Source organism: Myodes glareolus, chromosome 20 (assembly GCF_982192425.1).
Source record: "Myodes glareolus chromosome 20, mMyoGla1.1, whole genome shotgun sequence".
In the NCBI taxonomy this organism is placed as follows: Eukaryota; Metazoa; Chordata; class Mammalia; order Rodentia; family Cricetidae; genus Myodes; species Myodes glareolus.
This window is the reverse complement of record NC_142045.1, coordinates 48,390,279-48,414,526: the sequence shown is the minus strand read 5'-3', so window position 1 is coordinate 48,414,526 and position 24,248 is coordinate 48,390,279.

Sequence of the window (24,248 nt, the reverse complement as noted above, 5' to 3'; positions counted from 1 at the left end):
GCAAACTGAAGATTTTATTCTTTGATTTTTTGAGACACGATTCCGGGTAGCTTTGGAGCCTGTCTTAAAACTAGACCCTAGACCAGGCTGACCTTGAACTCAGAGATCTGCCTGCTTTTGCCACCCAAGTGCTGGGATTAAAGGTGTGCACCACCGCCACCTGGCAAAGAATATATATTTAAAATTTATCAGAGAAGTCAAATTCCAACAATCTGGAGGCTAAAGCAGGTCAAGAGTTTAAGGTCAGCCTGAGCTATGGAAGGAGGCAGTTTTTCTTTCTTTCTTTTTTTTTGGTTTTTCAAGACAGGGCTTCTCTGTAGCTTTGGTACCTGTCCTGGAACTAGCTCTTGTAAACCAGGCTGGCCTCGAACTCACAGAGATCCACCTGTCTTTGCCTCCGAGTGCTGGGATTAAAGCCATGCGCCACCACCGCCCGGCTTTCACAGTAATTTTTCTGCCACTCAAGTGCAAGCCTCATATATATTTTAAACAACAGTCCTTGCTCTTGGCCACTTGTAAAAGCCACTGAGTCTAGGACCACGGAGACCTGCTGTGTTGTGGCTCCGAAGCACTTTTCCCTGAAGGTGCTGCCTGGTAAGTAACTGACGTACTGCAACCCTGGCAGAGTGGCTTTTAACACAGTGCCTTAAACGTGCAGGATTCAAGCCTTGCTCAGGCTAAAGACAGTCAGATTTAAAATGGAGAGTGGGGTGGGGGTGGGAGCAGGAAAGAAACAGGAAGACAGGGCCAAAAGGAGGGGGTTAGAGAACAGGCTTCTTCATTATATCCCACCAGCTTGTATAATATTTTCATCAGGTTTCCTCTTTCTGAATATCAACTTAGTGAGGGTCAGTGGGATGATTCAGTGTGCAGGGTGCTCGCTGGCAAGCCTGATGACCTGGGTTTGATTCCCGGGACCCACAGGGTGGAAACTGAGAACCTAGTTCTTCCGAATATCTGCTTACTGACTATGTTGTTTTCAAGGCTGACCTCTTTTGAATAACTGGCTTCTAAAAAAAACAAAACAAAACAAAAAACCACCTCCCTGCGTGCATGGCAGCTTCTTGTTTCTCAACAGCTAAAACAAGTTTTCACAGAGATAGTCTTTGAAGAATAATCACTTGAAAATCCCCCAACTCTCTGCCCTGCATCCATACTTTGAGCGAGAGACATTGAATGTTCTAGTTCCCAAGAGGAAGTGGCCGAGAGACTGCAGCCGGTGTCTTCACATAGTGACTCATTGTGACAGCCCTGGCCCACACAAATGAATCATTGATTAAAACCATGAGCAGCAAGGACTTCCTGAACTTAATTTTTTCTCTTTTAATCATTTTATGTCTGGGAGCTAAAGTTACTCGCTGTGCTATTTAAAACTATAAATGTATGAGCTACAAACTTTGCAGGGCAGGCTCTCTTGCTGAGACTTCACGTGTGGGTGTAGTTCTTACATCTGGGTAGATCAGAGTTTGTGTGCTTGCTACTCAGAGACTGTCTTCCATCAGAAAACTTGGCTGGACCATGAGGTGGCTGTGGCGATTCATACGTGTAATCCCAGCACTTGGGAGGCAGAGACAGGAGCATTGCCGCGAGTTTAAATCTGTCTCACTTAGATAGATCCTGCCTCAAACAAACAAGCAAAACAAAAGCCAACACCAAGAAGAAGAGCAAGCCAGGGTGGAGACAAAAGCTGGGGCTTCCGTCTGTCTCAGAGATGAGTTGAGGCCGGCAGGGCTCTGAGGCCAGGGCTCATCAGCACACATCAGCACTTACAAAGCTCTGCCCTCTCTCCCTAACAAAGAGAACTTTGGGGACTAATCGAGATGCTGAGTTGCCTTTGCTTTTAAAACTGATTTTCAGATATGTTCGTTGAAACAAAAAATAGTCTGGTTGGAGTTGTGTGTCTATCAGAGTGACTGACAGACTGGAATTTGCTGGAAAAATAGATTATTTTGCCTCAAAGAGAGTAAAGTTTTGGTTTTTGAAGTCAATCAGAAAACTAACAATTTGGACAGATGAGGAATCAGCATCCCCCTCTGCAGCAGCGTGTTTCTGATGATTTCTATGGACACTGTAATAAGGATCTGGAAACAAAAGCTGGATATGGATGTGTTTTTAGCTAGGAGACTGAAAAGAAATAATGGCATGAAATAAAGTAGGTTTCTTTTTTATAACTGACAAAGTTCCCACTTCTTTTATATTGTGTGAAATAAAATTGAAAAAAAATTGTTAATAGTTTAGTTCTTCAATACTGGCAGTATTTTTGTGGCTAAAACTTTGCCATAGATATTTGCATATGTATCTTTTTATATGTTGTAGCAAGGTGTAATGCTTATGTACAGGTTTCCCAACACTCCATATTTGTAATGTGAGTATATAAATTTATATACTTTTGTAATATAAGTATATAAGTTCTTTGTAATATTACTTTTTTTTTTTTTTTGGTTTTTCAAGACAGGGTTTCTCTGTAGCTTTGGAGCCTGTCCTGGAATTCACTCTGTAGACCAGGCTGGTCTTGAACTCACAGAGATCCTCCTGCCTCTGCCTCCCGAGTGCTGGGTTTAAAGGTGTGTGCCACCACTGCCCAGCTTGTAATATATATACTCATATTGCATATATATAATATAATATGTATTTAAGAGACGATGGCAGTATTTACAGCACTCAGTGGGTTGGGACTGGGGTGGGGAAAGCAGTGTGGGAGTTTGAGGCAAGACCGTACAAAGTAAGTTCTAGGTAAGTCAGAGGTATATAGCTAGACCCTGTCTCAGAAACACCCCCCCCAAAAAAAAACCACAAAAAAGAAAATAGCAAGAAAGGACATATTCAATAAAACCTCTAGCATGTATACATGATGCTAGGAATTGAATTCAGGGCCTACATAGAGTAGGTAACCATCAATGAGTTACATGCCCTAAAATTAGGATTTAACCATCAAATCTTCTGATTTACAATAGGTAGGTGTATGGGTTACTCTTCCATAGTGGTGGTAAGATACTATGGCCAAGGCAGCTTGTAGAAGAAAGTTTATTTGTGACTTATGACTCCAGAGGGATAGAGTCCATGATGGCAGAGTAGAGGTATCAGGTGGCAGGCGACTGGAGCAGCAGCTGAGAGCTTACACCTTGAGCTGAGCCACAAGCAGGAGGTAGCGAGCATGCTGGGAATGGGAGGAGTCCTTTGAAACCTCAAAGTCTGCCTCCAATGACACACTCCCTGAAAAAGGCCACACCTCCTAATCCTTTCCAAACAGTTCCATAAACTGTGATCCAAATATTCAAATTTAGGAGGCTGCTGGGGTCATTCACGCTCAAACACATCAATTTTGTGTAATGGGGGTTGGAAACTAGGGCCTCACACACACTGGGCTAGAGCCTTTCCATTGGCTATACCATTCCACCTCTATCACTTTAGAAAGCTGAGCATAATGACAGGGGCCTGTAATTGCAACTGCTTGTGAGACTGGGGTAGGAGGCTGCAGGCTCAAGTCTAGCCTCAGGCATGGAATGAGTTCAAGGCCAACTAGCAGGAAATCATCTCAAATTAAAAAGAGGGCTGGGCAAGTAGCTCAGGACAGTGAAGTCCCGGTTCATGCTTCTCAGATTGAGAATCTAAGCCTTTGCATTCTTCGGGTCACTTCTCCAGAAACCTGTCCATCCCCCCTCTTTTTGGGTGACTGACCCTGGGCACAGCTGCTGTTCTAGTGGTCTGGGTCTAGTTTGTATGTGTCTATGTTTTGATACCCCATCAGCCTAATTCACTGCTATTACCTGGGTGTTCCCCAAAGCCTGGGTCATAGGTGCGCTCAGTTACTGTCAGTGATATTAGTAAATAAACAAAAGGTGTAAGGAAAGTATTCTCAGAAGATGGAGGTGTAGCCAAGCTATAGATTCAGTGATGGCAATGAGGTTTGGTTTGTTGGAAGAGGCCACTTGTTGGTTACCAGCTGCTTAGGCCCAAAATAATCACACAGAAACTGTATTATTTAAATCACTGCTTGGCCCATTAGCTCTAGCTTCTTAGATATTAATTTAACCCATTTCTATGGCTTACCAACTAAAGTTCTGGTGTCTGGTCTCCTGTGGGGCTACATGGTTTCTCTAACTCTGCCCTTCTTTCTCCCAGCATTCAGTTTAGTTTTCCCCACCTAGCTCTGTTCCTCTATAGCTCTACTATAGGCCCAAAGCAGTTCTTTTATTAACCAATGATATTCACATTATACAGAGGGGAATCCCACATCACTTGTTAGCAATGACAGATTGTGTTTAACCTTCCCATAGGGCATGTGGTAGTAGACGCCAGGGACCTGTACAATTATCGCAGGAAACACGGTGATTTAACCCAGCCCCTGTCTTTCATCTCAGCCGAAGAGTCTCCCTGGCCCCATAATAAGACAAGAACATAAAAACATCATTCTCATCCCATCTTGTTTACACTTCAAGCCCAGCGCCCGCCTAGGTCACAACCCACATGTCCTCCATAATGAGTTAGGGGATGTTGGGCTCGCCCAGCATGGCTCCTGCTTCCACCTCTCCTCAGGCTAACCTCAGCCCCAGCCAGAATTCACCAGAGAAAGGCTCTGTCTGTACAGGGTCTCTTGAGGTGGTGACACCCAGCCTTCAGTGTCTCAGATTCACTTGGCTTCAAACTTCTCAGGCAATCAAGAAGCTCACAGATAATCAGTGATAAGCCACAGGGAGAGTCCGAGGCCCACTGAGGGCGTGGTCACATCTACCGTGACTGGACACAAGGCCAGATTGGGCATTTTGGAAAAGGCGGTGAAGTAGACCCGCCCTGGTGGCTCTGAGTGAATCAATGCCCTGTGTTCCACCCAGAACTCCCTTCAGCTCTAATTCCTACCCTGAGGATCCATCTGTACTTTGAGGGTACACACAGGACAGATAACTCACTGTGACTGAAGACCTTCTTGCTCAGTCATGAATGAATGACCCTTTCATAAACTGTGGGGTCCTGCTCAGTTACAGAGTCAACAGAATATGACTGGAAGAGGAACCCTAAGGCAGTAAAGTTGACACAGATACTAAACCTCTCCTCTCCTCTCCTCTCCTCTCCTCTCCTCTCCTCTCCTCTCCTCTCCTCTCCTCTCCTCTCCTCTCCTCCCCTCCCCTCCCCTCCCCTCCCCTCCCCTCCCCTCCCCTCCCCTCCTCTTCCCTCCTCTCCTCTCCTCTCCTCTCCTGCTTTTCTTCCCCTCTTCTCTTTTTCCAATCCTTTCTTTGTTAAGGCAATGAAATATTTGTGTTTGTTTGAGATAGGGTTCTCATTCTGTGGCCCAAGTTGGTCTCAAACTCCTGACTCTCCTGCCTCCTGAGTTCTGGAATAATAGGAACGAGTCACCACTCCCCATTTAAGGTGAGAGCTTTAATACTTAAATGTAACATGTTAATCCAGGATACAATATTACTGCTCCCAGTATCTCGTGACTATCTTTCAAATAGATTAAAATTTCAAATTAGGGGTTTCAAGAAATGACTTGATGCTTAAGGGTACTGCTGCCCTTCCAGAGAACCTGAGTTCAGCTCCAGCATCCGCCAGGCAATTCACAACTGAACTCCAGACTCAGGGGCTCTTATGGCCCTCAGTAACCTGCGCTCATACTCACACACATACACATACTTATGTACATAATTTTAAACATAATAAAATAATTTTTAAAAATCTGGTGGAGAAGGTGCACACCTTTAATCCTAGCACTTGGGAGGTAGAGGCAGGTAGCTCTCTATGAGTCTGATGTCAGCCTGCTCTACAGAGTGAATTCCAGGATATCTAGGACAACACAGAGAAACCCTGTCTCAAAAAAAAATTCCATATACATGTGTGTATATGTATATATGTATATATATCCCAATTAGGAAATAGCAGTGAAGGACATTCTGCTCCCAACACTTGGGAAGCTTTTTCAGATTATGTTAGGAGTTTGGGTTTTAATGTGGGGAGATCACATTAATTCTTTGAGTATAGACAAAGTACTAATGAGTATATGAATACATGTTATGAATGACACGTTTCCTTGCTGCCAAAACAAAGCAAGAGCAGGACCAAGGTTGCACATGGAGTTATGAAGCTGAGGCACGAAGATCACAGGTTTGAGGCCAGCCTAGGCCATGTAGTGAGTTCCAGGCCAGCGAAGACTACGTAGTGAGGCCCCGACTCAAAAAAAGAGAAAAGAAAAAAGGGAAAAATTCATTGTATGATTGTAAGTGATGCTTTGTTGCTTTGTTGTAGCAGTGTAAAGTATGTATCCAGCATAGTCTCCATACTTCCTCTTCCCTCTCCTTTCTCAGCCTTTTCCCTGTTAGTCCCCTTTGTTCCCCAGGCAATGTGGCTTCTATTTTTCATGTTACATGTACACACATGATTTTATGTATCTCTATAAAATAGTCTATATCTGTGTAAAACTTAGAAACTACAGTAGGGGTCAGAAGAAACCCTGAGTGTGTTGTACTGTTGACATGGCACAACCATACTGAGAACATCAAAGCTTCAAGCTCCGTAAGAGTGGCAAAGCCCTACCCAGGAGCAGCTCAGGAGAGCTGACAAAGTTTCTTTAGGGGTCTGAAGGCCATTCAATGACCAGTGTGTGCAAAGACTAGCAACTACAGCCTGGGACTGTTCAAGTACCAAGACCTGCCGTGGAGGCTAGCTGGCCCCACCCACCCCACTAGGGACTGGGCTGTCCCTAGTGAACAACTGACGTTCTGTTGGTTGCTGCTGGTGATAGTAGGTGGCCTCTGTTAGAGTGTGACCATCCTCAACTTTCCTGTGTGTGGTGTCTGTATATCTGGTGGAATATTACTCTAACTATGTAAAGGTGGGTTGTATTTGTTTAATTATGTAAAGATATTTTGCTGTTTTACCTTGTTTGCCTAAGGCACCTGATTGGTCTAGTAAAAAACTAAATGGCCAGTAGGTAGGCAGTAGAGGGATAGGTTGGGCTGATAGGAAGAGAATAAATAGGAGAGAAGAAGAGAAGAATGAGGGAGAAAAAAGGGAGATACCCAGGGCCAGCCAGGCAGTCAGACGTGGGGTAAGACATACAGAATGAACGAAAGGTAAAAAGCCCCGAGGCAAAATGTAGATGAAGAGAAACGGGTTAATATAAACTATAAGAGTTAGCATGAAACAAACAGAAGTCCAAGAACTCATAACTAATAATACGTCTCCATGTCATGATTTGGGAGTTTGTAGTGGTCCCAACGCGTGTTACAGCACCCCTAGTTAGGATTCTAGGATCCAGGTCACGTGAGCCTGGGTAAACTGCACACGAGAGAGTTAAGCCAGTCTCAGAAAAAGACTTTCTAGTAATGTGATTCCAACAATATTTCTGTTGTTTTTGAGACATGGTCGCATGTAACCTAGTCTGGCCTCTCAGTGACGGTGACTTTGAACTCCCCCTCCACACACACACACACACACACACGCACACACACACACACACTCAGGATATGCTGGCATAAGCCTGTAATACTAACCCTTAGGAGGCTAAGCTACATGGTGACTTTCAGACCAGTCTGGGATACAGTGGAAGAACTGGCTCTTTTATTTATTATTTGTTTATTTATTTTTTCTTTTAGGTTTATTTTTATTTATATGCACGTGTAACTGCATGTGTCCCCGTGCTTGCTGAGACCAGAAGAGTGTGTTGGATTCTGTGGAAATGGAATCACAGTGCTTGGAGCAGTCGGACCAAGGTGCTGAGGATGTAATTGAGTCTCGGGAGGAGCAGTAACTGCTCTTAACCATCATGCTATCTATCCATTTATCTACCATCTATCTGTCTGTCTATCTATCTTATAACTTAAATTAACCCATTTCTCTTCTTCTACATTTTGCCTCAGGACCTTTTACCTTTCATCTTGTACATCCTTCTTCCCTGCTTGCTCTGTGTCTGTCTGCCTGGCAGCTGCCTAGCTGGTCCTGTGTGTGTCCATCTCTTTCTCTCTCTCTCTCCTCCTGAGCCTCGGTTCCTCCTCCTACTTATTCTCTCTGCTTGCCAGTCCCACCTATCCCTCTACTGCCCAGCTATTGGCTGTTCAGCTTTTTAAAAGATTTATTTACTTTTATTTATGTGCGCCGGTGCTTTGCCTGCATGTTTGTCTGTGTGAAGGTCTTAGATCTTGGAGTTACAGACAGTTGAGAACTGCCGTGTGGGTCCTGGGAATTGAACCCAGGTCCATTTAGGAAGAGCAGCCAAAGCTCTTAACCACTGAACCATCTCTCCAGCCTGCCTGCTTCAGCTTTTTACTAGACCAATCAGGTGCCTTAGGCAGGCAAAATAAAACAAGACATCTTTACATAATTAAACAAATCTAGCGTAAACAAAAGTAGCACACCTTTACATAATTAAACAAATATAGCATAAACAGATGTAACACACCTTTGCATAGTTAAAGTAATATTCCGCAACATTGAATATCTTTCCTCTTACTATTTTTCCTGTACTATTCTTGCTTATATATGTGTGTCCGGCCAGATTTAGGGGGATGCACCTGTAATCCCAACACTCAAGAGGCAGTGGCTGCCGGGAGGCCAGTGCGGTTTACACAGCAACTTCCAAGCCAGCCAGGGCTATATGGTAGAGAAACAATAGAAGACGGTAATGGCAGTCAGATGGCCCAGGGCAGAGTGGACATGGCAATCAGCTTCCTTTTTCCAGATGCTTGGCGGTAGGCTTGGCCAGCTGAGCCGAAGGTGAAGGTGGGAGAATGTTCTTGTCTTTTTGCCACACTCTTGGGACTGATAGATTCAGGGAAGAAGGCAGGAAACAGAACTAAAATCTGCGTCTGTGCATCGGTTTCTGCGCCACATGTTACGGTGTCCTACCCAGAGAAAACAGCTCTTGTTTTACAAACCTGGAGTTCTGAGTTTCTGGGTATCGCCGCTTCTTTCCACCCCCACACGAAGACTGGCTGCCAGGGTGTGGGGACTTCTGCTGATCCTTTTCTTACGTTCAGCGGCTAGCACCCCTCAGCCCTCATTCATAAAGTCCAAGCGGAAGACAAGCAAGGCCGGGAGTATCCACTCTGCAAGTGGGAGCAAACAGACCTGCGCACCGCGACTTCTCAAGAACAGCCGTGCGGTTCCTCTGGGCTGGTTTTCCGTCCCATTGTCAGACGATTACATGCTCTTTAGAATTCCTCATCTACAGAATGGAGTTATTTGCTCGTGGATTTATTTGAAAGACACAGGTTTATGCAAAAGAAAAACAGAATCATGGTGAGGTAGAATGATACTTCTGATTAGCTTTCTCAACTTTCTTTGTTTTTGTTTTTTTTTTTTTGGTAAAACACACTGAAAAAATATAATTTGTAATATTGGATATTCAGAGATGTGAAACGAGTAAATATCCCAATAATTCAGTCTTAATTCTATACATGAATTTGTTATTCCTATACTTACACTTACTAATGAATGATTGGACTTATTTTTATATAATAAGAATGCCCTTATATGCATTTGCTTGCACAGCATGCCCAGTATATACTTTCAATGCTGTGAGGCTGTGTGTGGTTTACGGAGTGCCTTCATAGGCCTTAGGCTTCACTTGCTCCCGATGCTCCTAAAATCTGAGGGAAGTGAGTTTTGGGTACCCTGACAATCCACCCCTAAGTGTGTGTGTGTCCTCCTTCTCTGTTGGTCCATTTTTATTTCTTTATTATTATTATTATTATTATTGGTTTTTCAAGACAGGGTTTCTCTGTCGCTTTGGAGCCTGTCCTGAAACTATCTTTTGTAGCCAGGCTGGCCTCAAACTCTCAAAGATCTGCCTGCCTCTGCCTCCTGAGTGCTGTGATTAAAGGCCCGAGCCACCACCGCCTGGCCTTGGTCCATTTTTAGACTCAAACTCTCACCTCGTCCTTGAAGATTTCCCCAAACAAATTAAGTGTCCTCATCACTACACAATAAAAATAATTTTCTGGGAAGTGAGATGGCGCCTTTGTCACACAAGCCTGGCAGTCTGAGTTCAGTCCTTGAAACCTACATTTAAAAAAAAAATCTGTATGTGTTGGTGTAGTGGTAGCGGGGTGGCCGTGGCAAATCGATAATCTTTAATCCTAGCTCCGACAGGGAGGTGGGAGGTGGGAGGTGGAGACAGAAGTGGAAACAGGGAAGGGTAACAGCTAGCCTGGAGCACCGCATAGCAGAAACACCAGGAGGATTCTGGCCCAGCAAAGCGGAAGAAAGCCTTCCGCTCAAAGCCGCCCTCTGCCCTTCACCCAGACTTGCTCACCTTCACACACAGTGTACACACAAACATGCAAATTTTCAAACCAGGTGGTGCTCGTGTAGGCCTTTAACCCCAGCACTCCAGGCGCAGAGGCAGGCAGATCTCTGTGAGTTCGAGGCCAGCCTGGTCTGCAGAGGAAGTTCCAGGACAGCCAGAGCTACACCTAGCAACCCTGACTCAAAAAAGATTTTTTTTGAAAAAAATTTAAAAATGTTTTTCATGGAAAACTGAAATTCTAGTCCATTTTAAAAATTCACGGAGCACATTCACGTAACATTGCTGTGAAAATCTGCTAGTCTTGCTAAATCCCAAAGGAAAGTTAACGAAATAAAACAAAGTATCTTGCAGTCTTCATGTCAGAATACACAGACATCCCAGATTCTTACAAAGCAGCAAAAGGGACTGGATGCTTATTCATTGCTTTGTGTTTTACACAGGGTCTTGCCTGGAACTCCATAAGTAGCCCAGAAAGCTGACTTCCTCAGTCTCCGAAACGCACGGATTACAGGCGTGTGCAACCACACCTGGTCTGTAGCGTCACACCAGATCAGCTGTGTCAATAGTATTTTGTTTTGAAGATGGAAAGTCCTGGCTGCTGTCAACGCCACTCAAAATAAATGGGGCTAGTTTAACTAGTTAACTTATTTATTTAAAATTTATTTGTTCATTTATGTATTTATTTTACAAAGTCTCACGAAGCCTGGCCAAACCTTGAATTTGCTGTACATCTGAGGCTGGCCTTGAACTGCTGACTGGACCCTTTGCTCTGTCTCTTGAGTCGTGGGATAAAGAACTTGTATCATCATGACATACACTGTTTTGCTTTCATACACAGAGAAATAGTTGCTCACTATAACAAAGAGAAAGAAGTTGGATGTGATGGTACACCCTTTAATCTCAGTATTTGGAAAGCAGAGGCAGGCAGATCTCTGAGTTCAAAGCCAGCCTTGTTAACATAAAGAGTGTTAGGCCAGCCAAGGGTACATGGTGAGACCTGAGACCTTGTATCAAAACAAAACAACCCCACTCCTTAAATGCACAAAACAAAACAACAACAATATTTGTTTTTACAAGACAAGGTTTCGCTGTGTAGTCCTGGTTGTCCTGGAACTCACTCTGTAGACCAGGCTTCCTTGAACTCACAGATATTGGCCTACCTCTGCCTCCTGCATGCTCGGACTAAAGGCTGTCCTGCAACCATCTGGCATCAACAGTTTTTCATTGAGTTGCTTCTTGGCCTTTGTGGATAGAATTCCTTTGCCAGTAGGGATGAGTCTCAGCTTCTGCTGAAGCCAGCTCATCTTTGCTGATGCTGCGTTGACCTCAAGGCAACTCTTATTATGTTTCTCATCTCCTGTGTTGAATTCTGGCCTACCCAGAAGCATACAGAAGTCCAGGCCAGGCCATAAATCGTAATCCTCAGGTTGTATTTGATACCCAGATTAATAGGTCGTTCTTGGACTCAAAGCCCAGAGTTTCCAGCACACAGGCAAAACTGCCCTCCTTTCTCTTCCTAGCTACGCTGTGAGCCCTGAAAACTCATAGTTCATCTTGTATCTACTTTTTTTTTTCTCAGTTTTTCAAGACATGGTTTCCTCTGTATAATAGTCCTAGCTGTCCTGGAACTAGCTCTTGTGGACCAGGTTGTCTTTCAACTCACAGAGATCCGCCTGCTTCTGTAGTCCGTGGGGCTGGGATTAAAGATATGCCCCACCATTGCCTGACTCATCTTGTATATACTTGGGGAACAATTCAATGCCTATCAAACGGCAATGCTAAGTAAATTTGATGAATATGTACCTGAATTCATAGACATTCTCATGGAAGACAGTGTAGACAAAAATCAAAAGAAACATTTTTGGACCATCTGACCTGACTTCCCACCCCTCAGTCCCAGCTGACACACATGGCACTTTGAACAGGTATGTGACGTCTGAGGATAAATGATTCATCCATCTGGTGACCACACAAGATGCTCCCTTTATCCAAGAAAGTCTCCTGCCAAGGCCTACAGACATGGCTGAAACTGTGAGAAATACCCATTTTACACGTAATTTACATGTATGATAAAGATAAATTTATCTATGATAAAGAACAATTTATCAACTAAATACAATAGGCTAACTACACACAGAAAAAAAAACATACTGTAACAAAGTTTACAATATATTTTAATGAATGTAATCTCTCCCTTCTTCTAACTTTTTATTGTACTATACATATCGTCCATCCCCAGCTGACAGAGAAGTGAACTGACAGAGAAGGAGACCATGGATAGGTAAGAGCGAGATTGCTATGCGGACTCTAAATGGCTACTCTGTGGGATCAATGAGAGTACACTTTTGTTAGCATGTTACCTGACAATTACAGACATGTATGTTGCCATTTCTTTCTTTTTCTGTTTCTCTCTCTCTCTCTCTCTCTCTCTCTCTCTCTCTCTCTCATTTTTCTAGACAGGGTTTCTCTGTATTGCCCTAGTTGTCCTGGAACTCACTCTGTAGACCACGCTGGCCTTGAACTCCCAGAGATTGCCTGCCTCTGCCTCCTGAGTGCTGGGATTAAAGGCTTGCTCCACCACCACCCAGCCTTTTCTTTTCTTCTTGAAACAGTGTCTCATGTAGTCTATTGTCCTGACAAGGAGGTATTTGATTATGCTGAGGGTCATCTCACTAGGCTCACACTCTCACTTCCCAACTACTGTCCTAAGCCTGTCTCCCTAAGGCTGCTCGCCTGAGAGACTTCTCTCAGCCTAAGGTTGGCTGTCTCTCAGTAGTCTCTGGTTTGAGGGTGAGGGTTACCAGGAAGTCTCTTCAGCAACAGGACAGACAAGGTGGTGTTTTTCCAGTGTTTCCAACAGTCCTGAAGACAGACCGAGCCCTGTGGTGCTCTCGGTCTCTGCTTCTATACCATCAAGTGGGCATCACGGAGCCTGGGTCTGGTTATCTTGAGTAAGTGTTGTTGCTGGGTTCTGGTAATCAGGGGCAGCCGCAGATGTGGTGGCTTTCACAACTAAGCTATATTACAAATCTGAAAGGCAGTTTTTGCTATGCTCGCCACATCCATGCTGGCCTCCACCTTACTCTGCAGCCTAGGGTGCCCTCAAGTACAGTTTAGCCAATACCACCTAAGAACAAGCAGGCTAGAGGTGTCGGCTGGTAGAGTACTGGCCTAGCATGCCTAGGACCAAGCATTCAGATCCAAGATACCATATAAACCAGATGCATGGCTTCACGTCTACATTCTCAGTACTCAGGAGCTGAGGCAGGAGAACCCCTGCGAGTTCAATCCAGGCTACTGGGTAAATTCTAGAACAGCCTGGGCTACAGAGACCTTGGGATGGGGGTGGGGGTAGAACTGGCTGCAATGCGCACATTCCTGATTGCTGTACAGATAACCCTTATTATTGTGCTGTGGACTGGAACCATCACTCTTTAAACTGTTGTGTGTGCACTAGGTCAGCACAGAAACAGTATTTCATCAACAGGTCTTGATGTCATAGAAACTTCAACTTTTTAAAACATTGGATCTCCTGTATTCCATACCAATCCTAAACCTGCTGCGGAGCTAAAGGCGACCCTGAAATCCTCATCTTTCTGTCTCCACTCTCAAAAGCAGGCGTTACAGAAGTGAGTCACTGTACCTAGCAGAAATATATCAATTCAGGAATTGAAAGTGATTTTAGAAAAATTTTGAATCTGAGTTTGGTGGCCTATGATTCTCCTGAATTTGGGAGACAGAGGCAGGGGAATTGCTATGATTTCAAAGTCAGCTTTGTAGTGAAGTCTAGTCCAGTCTGGGCTATAGAGACAGATCCTATCATGTATATAATGCATGCATGATATATATAAATATATATAATATATATACACACGTGCGCACATACATACATACATACATACACATGAACCCTATAAACTGATCTGGGTAGAGCATCACTGAGGATACCTGAGGCCCTGGATATGACTCCTGGCACACAACCTAAAGTAACAATAAAAGCAATAACAACAAAGGTAGTAGACTAATTATCAGTAAACTAAACTGAGGAAACAAATCAACAAGATAAAGCTATTGCCAGGGGTGGTAGCAGGTGTCTACTATCTTAGAGCCCAGAAGGTGAGGCGAAAGGGTCAGGAGTTCAAGGTCATCCTTAGCTTCACAACCTAAGCAACTAGGCGTGCACTCACATGCGCACACACACATCACAGATACATTTAAATTTAAATTCTATATATGACAGAAAACACCCTGTGTTTACTTTTCTGAGTCTGGCTTATTTCACTTTTGTTTGGTCCCCAGCGACATCTATTTTCCTTCTAATGTCATCATTTAATTTCTTTTATGACTGAATAAAATTCTTTTATGTGTATGTGGCCCATTTTTCTGATCCAGTATTTCTGCCTCTTGTCTTCTTCCTTTCTTATATTACATGTAGTATGCAGGGTGGTAGTGGGCCGTGTGTGCCATCTCAGGCAGGGAGCGCTCAGAGGACCGTTTATTAGAGTTAGTTCTCCCCCTGCACCAGGAAGGCCTTGGGTTTGTTGCTCAGCTTTGGTGCCTGACCTGCTGAGTCACCCGCTGAACTGCCTCCTTTGTTTTCTTGGTGATGATGGTCCTTCTGCCGGGGCGAGCTGCGATCAGTTCTAATTTGCATTTCCCTTATGGCTTTTCTTCTGCGGTAAGTCCTCTGTTCAGGTCCTTGGTCCAGGTGTTTGTTAGGTGATTTGAGGTTTTATTTATTTATTTAATTGATTTTATTGAGCTATACATTTTTCTCTGCTCCCTTCCCATCCCCTCCCCTCCCCTTCTACCCTCTCCCATGGAGTCCATGTTCCCAATTTACTCAGGAGATCTTGTCTTTTTCTACTTCCCATGTAGATTATATCCATGTTTGTCTCTCTTAGGGTCCTCATTGTTGTCTAGGTTCTCTGGGATTGTGAATTGTAGGCTGGTTTTCTTTGCTTTATGTCTAAAAACCACTTATGAGAGAGTATATATGATGCTTGTCTTTCTGGGTCTGAGTTACCTCACTCAGTATGGTGTTTTCTAGATCCATCCATTGAGTGTTTTGTTTTTAATGTGTGTGCTTGCTTATCTTTTGCAGTTCTTCATATGCTGTGCAGGAAATACCACATATTTATAAACTCACCCTAAGGAAAAAAATCGTATTTCCCCCTAAATCTCAGATAAACCAGCTTGCTATCTGGGTTGAAGGAGATTTTAAAACATGGTCATTCATTTATTTGTACAAAGAATTGAACCCTGTACCCCGTGTGTACCAGTGGAACTTTCTACCTGCCCTGAACCCCGTGTACCCGCCCTGCACTCCGTGTCCTTGGACTTCTATAGATCAAGGATCGGGGTTAAAGATCAGCCTCAGTTACAAAGCAAGTTTGAAGTCAGTCTCAGCTACATGAGAAGACCTGTTCCAAGATATACAACTAAACCAGACTGAAACAAAATAAAATAATAAAATTCAAAAGCTGGGAACAAAGCTCAGCTCAGAACAGTCTAGTGACTGGCTGGCAGTGATGACCCTGATTTCAGTCCCCAAAAGCCATGTGCAAGGGCACACACGCACACACACACACAGACACACACACACCGAGAGAGGCACATTTGAGAATGTGCCCCACACACACCTAGAAAAACCAACACAAAAAATTAACACACTGCCCACTCTTTGTAAAATAAAGGCAAAATGAATTATTATTGTTGTTATTTATTGAGATAGGGTCTGACTCTGTAGCCCAGGCTGGCCTGGAACTCACAGCAATCCTCCTGTGTCAGCTTCCCAGTTGTTGGTATTATAGGCGTGAAACATGCTATCTGGCTGAGTTTTTCATTGGCTTTGTTTTTGTGTAAAAAATTTTTTTTTAAAGTTGGCTTTAAAATATCATGCACGCCTTTAATCCCAGCACTCGGGAGGCAGAGACAGGTGGATCTCTGTGAGTTCGAGGCCAGCCTGGTCTACAAGAGCTAAAATATCACGCACCATTAAGCTCAGCTCTTGGGAGGTAGAGGTAGGTGGGACTATCACTGTGAATTTGAAGTTAGCCTGGTCTACACAGTGAGTTCTAGGACGGTCAAGGCTGCAGAGAGAGATCCTATCGAAAGGAAATATTTTTCATATTCAAACTTGTTTGATGTGTGTGTGCGTGTGTGTGTGTGTGTGTGTGTGTGTGTGTGTGTGTGTGTGTGTGGTGGGAGCATGGCTACAGTGGGATTCTGAAAGCCTGGGGACAGTTTACAGGAGCTGGTTCTGTCCTTCTACCATCTGTGTCTTGAGGATCGAACTCGGGTTGTCAGGGTTGCTGGCAGGTGCCTTTGCTCACTGGGACATTTTGATGGTGCTTGTCTCGTCATTTTCAGAAAGAATTTTGAATTTTGCTGTTGTTCTCCTACCTCTTGGCCTCCCAAGTGCTGGGATTATAATTGTGCGTCGCTATACCCACTTGGAAAAGGAATTATTAAAAATAAGATACAGTGATGATAGTTTCAACAACCTTTTATTTATTTTCATCAAGAACAAGAAGAGAGCATGGCGGTGGTGGTGCAGGCCTTTGATCCCAGCACTCAGCAGGCAGAGGCAGGAGGCTCTCTCAGTTTCAGACCAGCCTGGCCTACAGAGTGAGTTCCAGGACAGCCAGGGATACAAAGAGAAACCCTGACTCAAACAAACAAACAAGACAGAAGAGCTCCGAGGTGCCTACCAGGGACCAACAAGGAGTGTTTAGATGGAAATGCTGCTGTCCTGCTTTGGTTATCAGGCGTTGTTTGATTAGCACATGCTAATATATCTCATGCGTACATACATTACTGTATGAGAATAAATAGTTTAAAAATAAGACATCTGTGCTAGAATGATGCCTCAACATTGAGTGCCCATACTGCTTTGCAGAATATCCAAGTTTAGCCCCCAGGGCTCATGTGAGACAACTCCAGCTCTAGGGGACACTATGTTTATGTGCACAAATCCGAGTGCAGACATAACCATAGCTAAGAAAATATTTAAGGGCTGAGCGATGGTGGCACACATCTTCAACCCTAGCACTCTGGCAGAGGCAGGCAGATCTCTGAGTTCAAGGCCAGCCTGGTCTACAGAGGGAGTTCCAGGACAGCCAGGGATACACATAGAAACCCTGTCTTGAGAAACAAAAGCAAAAAACAAAAAACAAAAAGGGAGAGAGAGAGAGAGAGAGAGAGAGAGAGAGAGAAATAAGCAAAATATTTAAGAGTGTAATTTATTAAAACATTAAAAACATAATATTTGAAAAGACGGAAACTTCTAGTTTATTTTTTGGGGTTTTCTTGAGGCAATTTCTCATGTAGAAAGAATTGTTTATACAAATGAAGATAATCTTGAATTCCTTTTTTTTTGATGGGGGGGTTGAGACAGAGTTCCCTGTAGCTTTGGCGCCTGTCCTGAAACTCGTTCTTATAGACCAGGCTGGCCTCAAACTCAGAGATATGCCTGCCTCTGCCTCTCCAGTGCTAGGATTAAAGGTGTGAGCCACCAACGCCCCTTGTGACCTTGAGCTCTTAAACCTCCTGCCTCCACCCTTGGAGCTCTGGGTTAACTGGGGAGTGTTGCCCTGCCTATTTTATGCTGGGGTAAGGCCTGGGGCTTGTTGCCTGCTAGGCTAGTACCCTACCCTACCTGCTGTGCTGAACCTGGCCCTGAAGCCTCATTTTATCTTTAACTGCTGAATCTTTGCACCAGGTCGTCTGAACATTTCCGAAGAGGACACTCTGAAGAGCTGTGCTCTATGTCACGTGGCTAAACTGGTGGGACCTTAATTTACGGATGCAATTGACAAACACAGCATTCAGACATTCTCTGTTAGGCTGCCTCAGAGAACGATAACCCATCAGGCTGACCAGTCTTGCTTTACTCTACTTAAAACCATTCCATGGGTGTTAGTTCGAACCTATGGGAGATCTCATCATGACAGCTGCCCCCAAAGAGGACCTTGGAGGGTCTTCTAGCCATCCCTCACAGGGCAATGAGTGGTCCTGTTGCCTTTCAGTCCCAGATTGTGCGGCTCTGCTGGCCAGCACTGGTCCTTTGGGAGGCTCTCAGTTCATCACCTCTGCCTGCCAAGAGCTCATTCTTTCCTTTTGCAAGGAAGAGGGAAAAACGTTCCTTAACACCATGGCTGTGTTGGTACAGGAGGAAGGAGCCAGCCCACACCTTATGCAATCCAGTTCCTACTTGCATAATCTATGACTGGAAAGGGAGAGTGACATTTGCACCTAATCCTCCAAGGGGTCATGGCTGAGATGGCAAACAGCAGACGGAACTCACACAGCCAGCGGCCCATGGGTACACAGAGCCAGTGAAAGTCATTTGCCAGCTGCTGTAAGAGCAGTGGCACTCAGCCTTCCTAACCCTGCAACCCTTCAATATAGTTCCTCGTGTTGTAGCGACCCCCAACCATAAAATTATTTCCTCGCTACTTCATAACTATAGTTTTGCTACTGTTATGAATGATAATGTTAATATCTGATATGCAGGAGATGTGGTATGTGACCCCTGTGGGGTTCTTCGCCCCCAGGTTGAGAGAACCTGATTGGGTGAAAAACTACTGAACAAGCCTGGTGATCTGAGTTTGATTCCTGGAACCCACATAAAGATGGAAGGAGGGAGCCTGCCTACTCTATAGAGCTGTCCTCTGACCCTTTCCCACATGCCATGCTATGCCCCCACACACAGAGAAATAATAATTTATATAATGTGTGTATATGTATTTATAATGTCATATATATATATATATTCGTAAAGGACCCTTTAGCTGTATAATCCTCAAACAGAAACAATCAACAACATAAACCACCATGAAGCTGGGACTCAGGGCAGGGGGCGCCAGGGGAGATCCAGGGTGAAAAGAGGTGCAGGAGGAGAGTTGGGGGGGGCAGATGGTCACAGGGTTGAGAAGCACAAGGGCGTGGCAGCATGGAGCCTTGCTTACTTTAGCCTACTAACAGGCTGCTCTGTTGACATCTGTCACATCACACAGGTGGCACTTCCTTGTTCCTTATTGGGATGAAGAAGAAGGGCAGAGCCTGCCTAAAGGCCTGTGGGAAGTGAGGGAACAGGCACTGACTCCACACTCAGGCGCGCCATGGCGAATTGCTGATGAGCGCCCTCTTTTGCATTCTATCCCAATAACAGTCTAGAGATCTCCTCTGAGAAGCTGCTTCTTGTGGTGGCTGGGAATTAATGCAGAGACCCACAACTGCACATTGTGCAGAGAAGCGAGAGACTTTAGAGCCCTCAGCCCTAAATGGGATGCCTTTATCAAACCCCTCCCACCTCAAGGCTCAGGGACCGGTGCAGAAAAGGAGGTACAGAGACCAGAGGGACGGATGGCTCCAAGGAAACGCTGTCTTCCAGACACAGCAGACGCGATGCCCATATGAACTCTCAGAGACCATGACGTGCACAAGACCTGGACAAACAGACAAGCTGTCAGCGTGGAAAAGAGGGGAAGTGAGACACAAAGTCCCACCCCTAGGCCAGAAACTATCTGCAGCCGATAATAACTGAGAGAGGTTAAAATCAGCTTTCTCCAATGGAGTGACACTGTGTATCAGCCACATCCCAGGACACACACACCCCATGTGCGGAAGTTGGTCATCACAGGACAGACTACTTGTGTGTTTTGTTTGTTTGCTTTTTAATTTTGTTTTGGTTTGTTTTTCTTTGTGTTTATGTGCTTTCTTTTTCTTCTTTCTTTTTAAATTTCTTTCTTTCTTTCTTTCTTTCTTTCTTTCTTTCTTTCTTTCTTTCTTTCTTTCTTTCTTTTTTTCGTTTGTTTTTTGAGACAGGGTTTCTTTGTGTAGCCCTGGTTGTCCTGGAACTCACTCTGTTGACCAGGCTGGCCTCGAACTCAGAGATCCACCTGCCTCTGCCTCCCAAGTGTGCACCACCACTACCTGGATCTTTCCTTTCCTTTTCTTTCTTTCCTTCTTTCCTTCTCTCTTTCTCTCTTTCTCTCTTTCTCTCTTTCTCTCTTTCTTTCTTTCTTTCTTTCTTTCTTTCTCTTTCTTTCTCCTTCTTTCTTTCTTTCTTTCTTTCTTTCCTTCTTTCTTTCTTTCTTTCTTTCTTCCTTCTTTCTTCCTTCCTTTCTTCTTAAGAGACAGAAAGAATGTAAAGTTGTGTTAGCTGTGGGGGAAGGTTTGTTTTGTTTTATTGTGTGTATGTTTCTGCTTTGTTTCTATGTTTTGTTTCTAATAGAGAGAAAAATAATTTGGATCAATGGGGTTGGGGTAGGGTTCTGAATATAACCAAAATATTTTATATGAAAAAACAAAACAAAATAAAATAAAACAAACAGGGTGCCGTGGTGCATGCCGTGGGAAGGCAGAAGCAGTCCAAGCCCTGTGGACTGCAGGCCGGCCAGAGCTACACAGTGAAACCCATCTCAAAAAATAAAACATTATCCAACTTTTAAAAAAAAATGATACTTAAAACATGGAGAAGTCTGACTTTTTTCTTTTTTCTTTCTTTCTTTCTTTTTTTTGTTGTTGTTTTGAGACAGGGTTTCTCTGTGTGGCCTCGGTCGTCCTACAACTCAGCCTGCAGTCCAGGCTGGCCTAGAACTCACAGAGATCTGCCTGCCTCTGCCTCCCAAGTGCTGGATTCCAGGCGTGCGCCACCACCACCTGGCTGAAGTCTAACTTCTTAAACAAATTATAATTATTTTATATGTGTGAATATTTGCTTACATGTGTGTGTGCATACACATACGGATATGTTCACCATGTTTGTGCTTGGTGCCCTCAGAGGTCACGCGAGGGTGCTGAATCCCCTGGAAGTGGAAATGCAGATGGTTGTGAGTTCACCTGTAGGTCCTGGCACTGAACCCCACTCCTCAGCGGGAGCAGTGGTGATCTTCCCAGTACTGTGACTAGCAATGCGACCCCCATGCTCTTTTCCTTCGCTTCTTTTATGTTTTCGAGACAGGATGTCTCTGTGTAACAGCCTCTGGGATTAAAGGCCTGCGCCACCACTGCCTGGTTGCTTCACTTCTTTTTTGTTTGTTTCCGGAGAGAGATTTTCACTCTGTTCCCTAGACTGGCCTGGAACTCATGATAATCCTTCTGCCTCGGTCTCCTAAGTGTCACCACATTTTGCTCCTTTTATTCATTGCTGTCATTCCAGGTTCAGTCAACCATAATGCCTTAATACATTTTTTTAAAAAGACTTACTTATTTTTTATTTTATAATGTGTGTGTTTTCTTTTTTCTTTTAAAATATTTTTTATGGTTTATTTAGCTTTATTTTATGTGCATTGGTGTGAAGGTGTCAAACTCCCTGGAACTGGATCTTCAGACAGTTGTGAGCTGCCATGTGGATGCTGGGAATTGAACCCAGGTCCTATGGAAGAGCAGTCAGTGCTCTTAACCACTGAGCCATCTCCCCAGCCCCCTATGTGTGTTTTTTCTGCACATATGTCTATGGACCATGGGTATTATTGGTGTCCACTAAGGGCAGAACAGAATATCAGGTCCCCTGGAACTGGAGTTACAGACAGTTGTGAGCTGCCATGTGGGTGCTGGGAATTGAACCCAGGTCTTCTGCAAGAATAGCAAGTGCTGTCTTAAATGTAGATAGACTATTACATTCTTTTTGTTCCATTTCTTAATCTGACACTTACTATTAACCTCTGTCTTTTAAGATCATTTAAATTACACTTTCAATTTCAATTGTGTGTGTGCATGTGTGTGTGCGCACGTGCACACGTGAGTGCTCCGCATGCTACAGCTCACATACGATGGTCAGATAATAACTCGCTTCTCACCCTCCACTATGTGGGTTCCAGGGATGAAACTCAAGTTAGCAAGAATATTGGGGGCTTGCCAGCATAAGCCCCCAATATTCTCGCTAACATTTTCTGGAAGTTTTAATTTAATTTGTTTATTGAAACTGGGTCTCATTAGGTTGCCCTCAATGATCTAGAACTTGCTATGTAGGCCAGGCTATCTTCAAACTTATAGAAATCTGCCTGCCTCAGCCTCATGAGAATTGGCATGAAGGGCATGCGTCACTGAAATGAGCAATGGGATCTAGTTTTTCAAAAAGTTTTAAAGATCGTGAGTGGACATTGGATTCTTTTAATATTTTGTTTGATTTTTTTCTTCGTTTAGTCTGTTAATATAGTAGGTTATGTAATCGATTTTCAAATGTTGAACCTGCCTTGCATAATTATATAAAAGTGCCGTCACTCATGCATCTGTATGTCTTTTATATAATATGTAGTATTAACTTCTGTGTGACAATAGAATTTGTTGGACCATTTGATGAATGTTTAGTGAGAATTTTCATGCTTATTTTTATGAGGATTTCTGGTTTGTGTTTTTATATTCTCCTTCCTTCCCTCTTTCCCTCCCTCCACTCCTCCCTTCCTCTCTCTCTCCCTCTTTTCCTCCCTCCCTTCCTCCCTCCCTCCATCCCTTTCTCCCTCCCTCCATCTCTTTCTCTTTATTTCATAGCAGAGTAATGCTCTCATCCTCAGATGAATTGAGGGATTTTTTTCTTTTTTTACTTATTTTTAAATGTCTTCATGTGTTTTTGAGACAAAGTATTGCTGTGCTTCGGTGGCTGGCCTGGGACACACTAGGAAGCACCCCAAACCCCGGCAATCCTCCTGCCTCTGCCTCCACATAGCTGGAATCACAGGCAGGAGGTGGTAGGCTCAGCTATGCTCGTTCATTTTAAGACCTCAGTGGTATTTGGGATGGAAAATCATGGGTTATCATCATGTTGTTTTGAGACTCCCCATCTTACTTCAATGCTCAGGGAGGTCTCTGCTGGCCCCTGGACTGGGGTTCCTCCCAATCAGATGGAGGCACTGCCTTCTCTCAGTCTCAAAAGGCACTACTGTGGGGGCTCTTTTCCTACCGCTGCTGGAGAAAGATCCAGAGTCTCCACAGGGCTTTCCCTGGACTTGCCCAGCGGGGGAAGGAGGAGCACTTTATCTGCCAGACAGTATCTGAGTCTATGCCTCTGCTGACCTAAGGAGGGTTGCTACTGTCCCGCAGGGGAGAAAACACCAGGTCTTTATCTGACATTGTCCCACACCCACCACCTCTGGCTCCTATCCCCCCCCCTCACCGTGGAACAGCGGCCTTGCCCTCCACTTGGGATGAGGTGCCAACTTCCCTGTGGTGCTTGGCATGAGCAGAACAGCTTTTATCCGAATGTCCTGTCTTACTGGGTTGCCTTTTAGTGCTTCTTTGGCAAGAATCAGAAGGTTGGGCTGATTTTGCCTGTATGTCTGTGTATCGTGTACATATTTCTGTGCCAGGGATGGTCAAAAGAGGACGCGGGTTCCCCTGGAACTCTCCCGTTGGATGGTTGTGATTGCCTTCAGCTTGACTAAGACAGAAGTCTACTATACTTGCTTATTTATTTATTTATTTCCTGGAACTCTCCTGTTGGATGGTTGTGATTGCCTTCAGGATGACTAAGACAGAAGTCTACTATACTTGCTTATTTATTTATTTATTTCTGTGATAGGGTTTCTCTGTGTAGCTTTGGAACACGTCCTGGAACTCGCTTTGTAGACCAGGCTGGCCTCGAACTCAGAACTCACAGAGATCTGCCTGCCTCTCTCTCCTAAATGCTGGGATTAAAGGTGTGTGTCACCACCTCCTGGATTGAGTCTGCTACTCTTCTTCTTCTTTTTAAACAAACAAGCAAACAAAAACTCACTGTGTCCATTGGTGGTTTTCCATGGGTGTCAGGACCCCTGGAACTGGAAATACAGGCAGTTGTGAGCTGCCATGTGGTTACTGGGAATTGAACCTGGGACCTCTGAAGAGCAGTCAGTGCTCTTAATTACTGAGCCATCTCCCCACACCCCCTCCCTCCCCCATTTTTGAGACAAGATTCCTCTGTGTAGCTTTGGAGGCTGTCCTGGAACTAGCTCTGTAGACCAGGCTTGGTCTCAAAGTCACAAAGATTTGCCTTCCGAGTGCTGGGATTAAAGGCGCAGGCCAC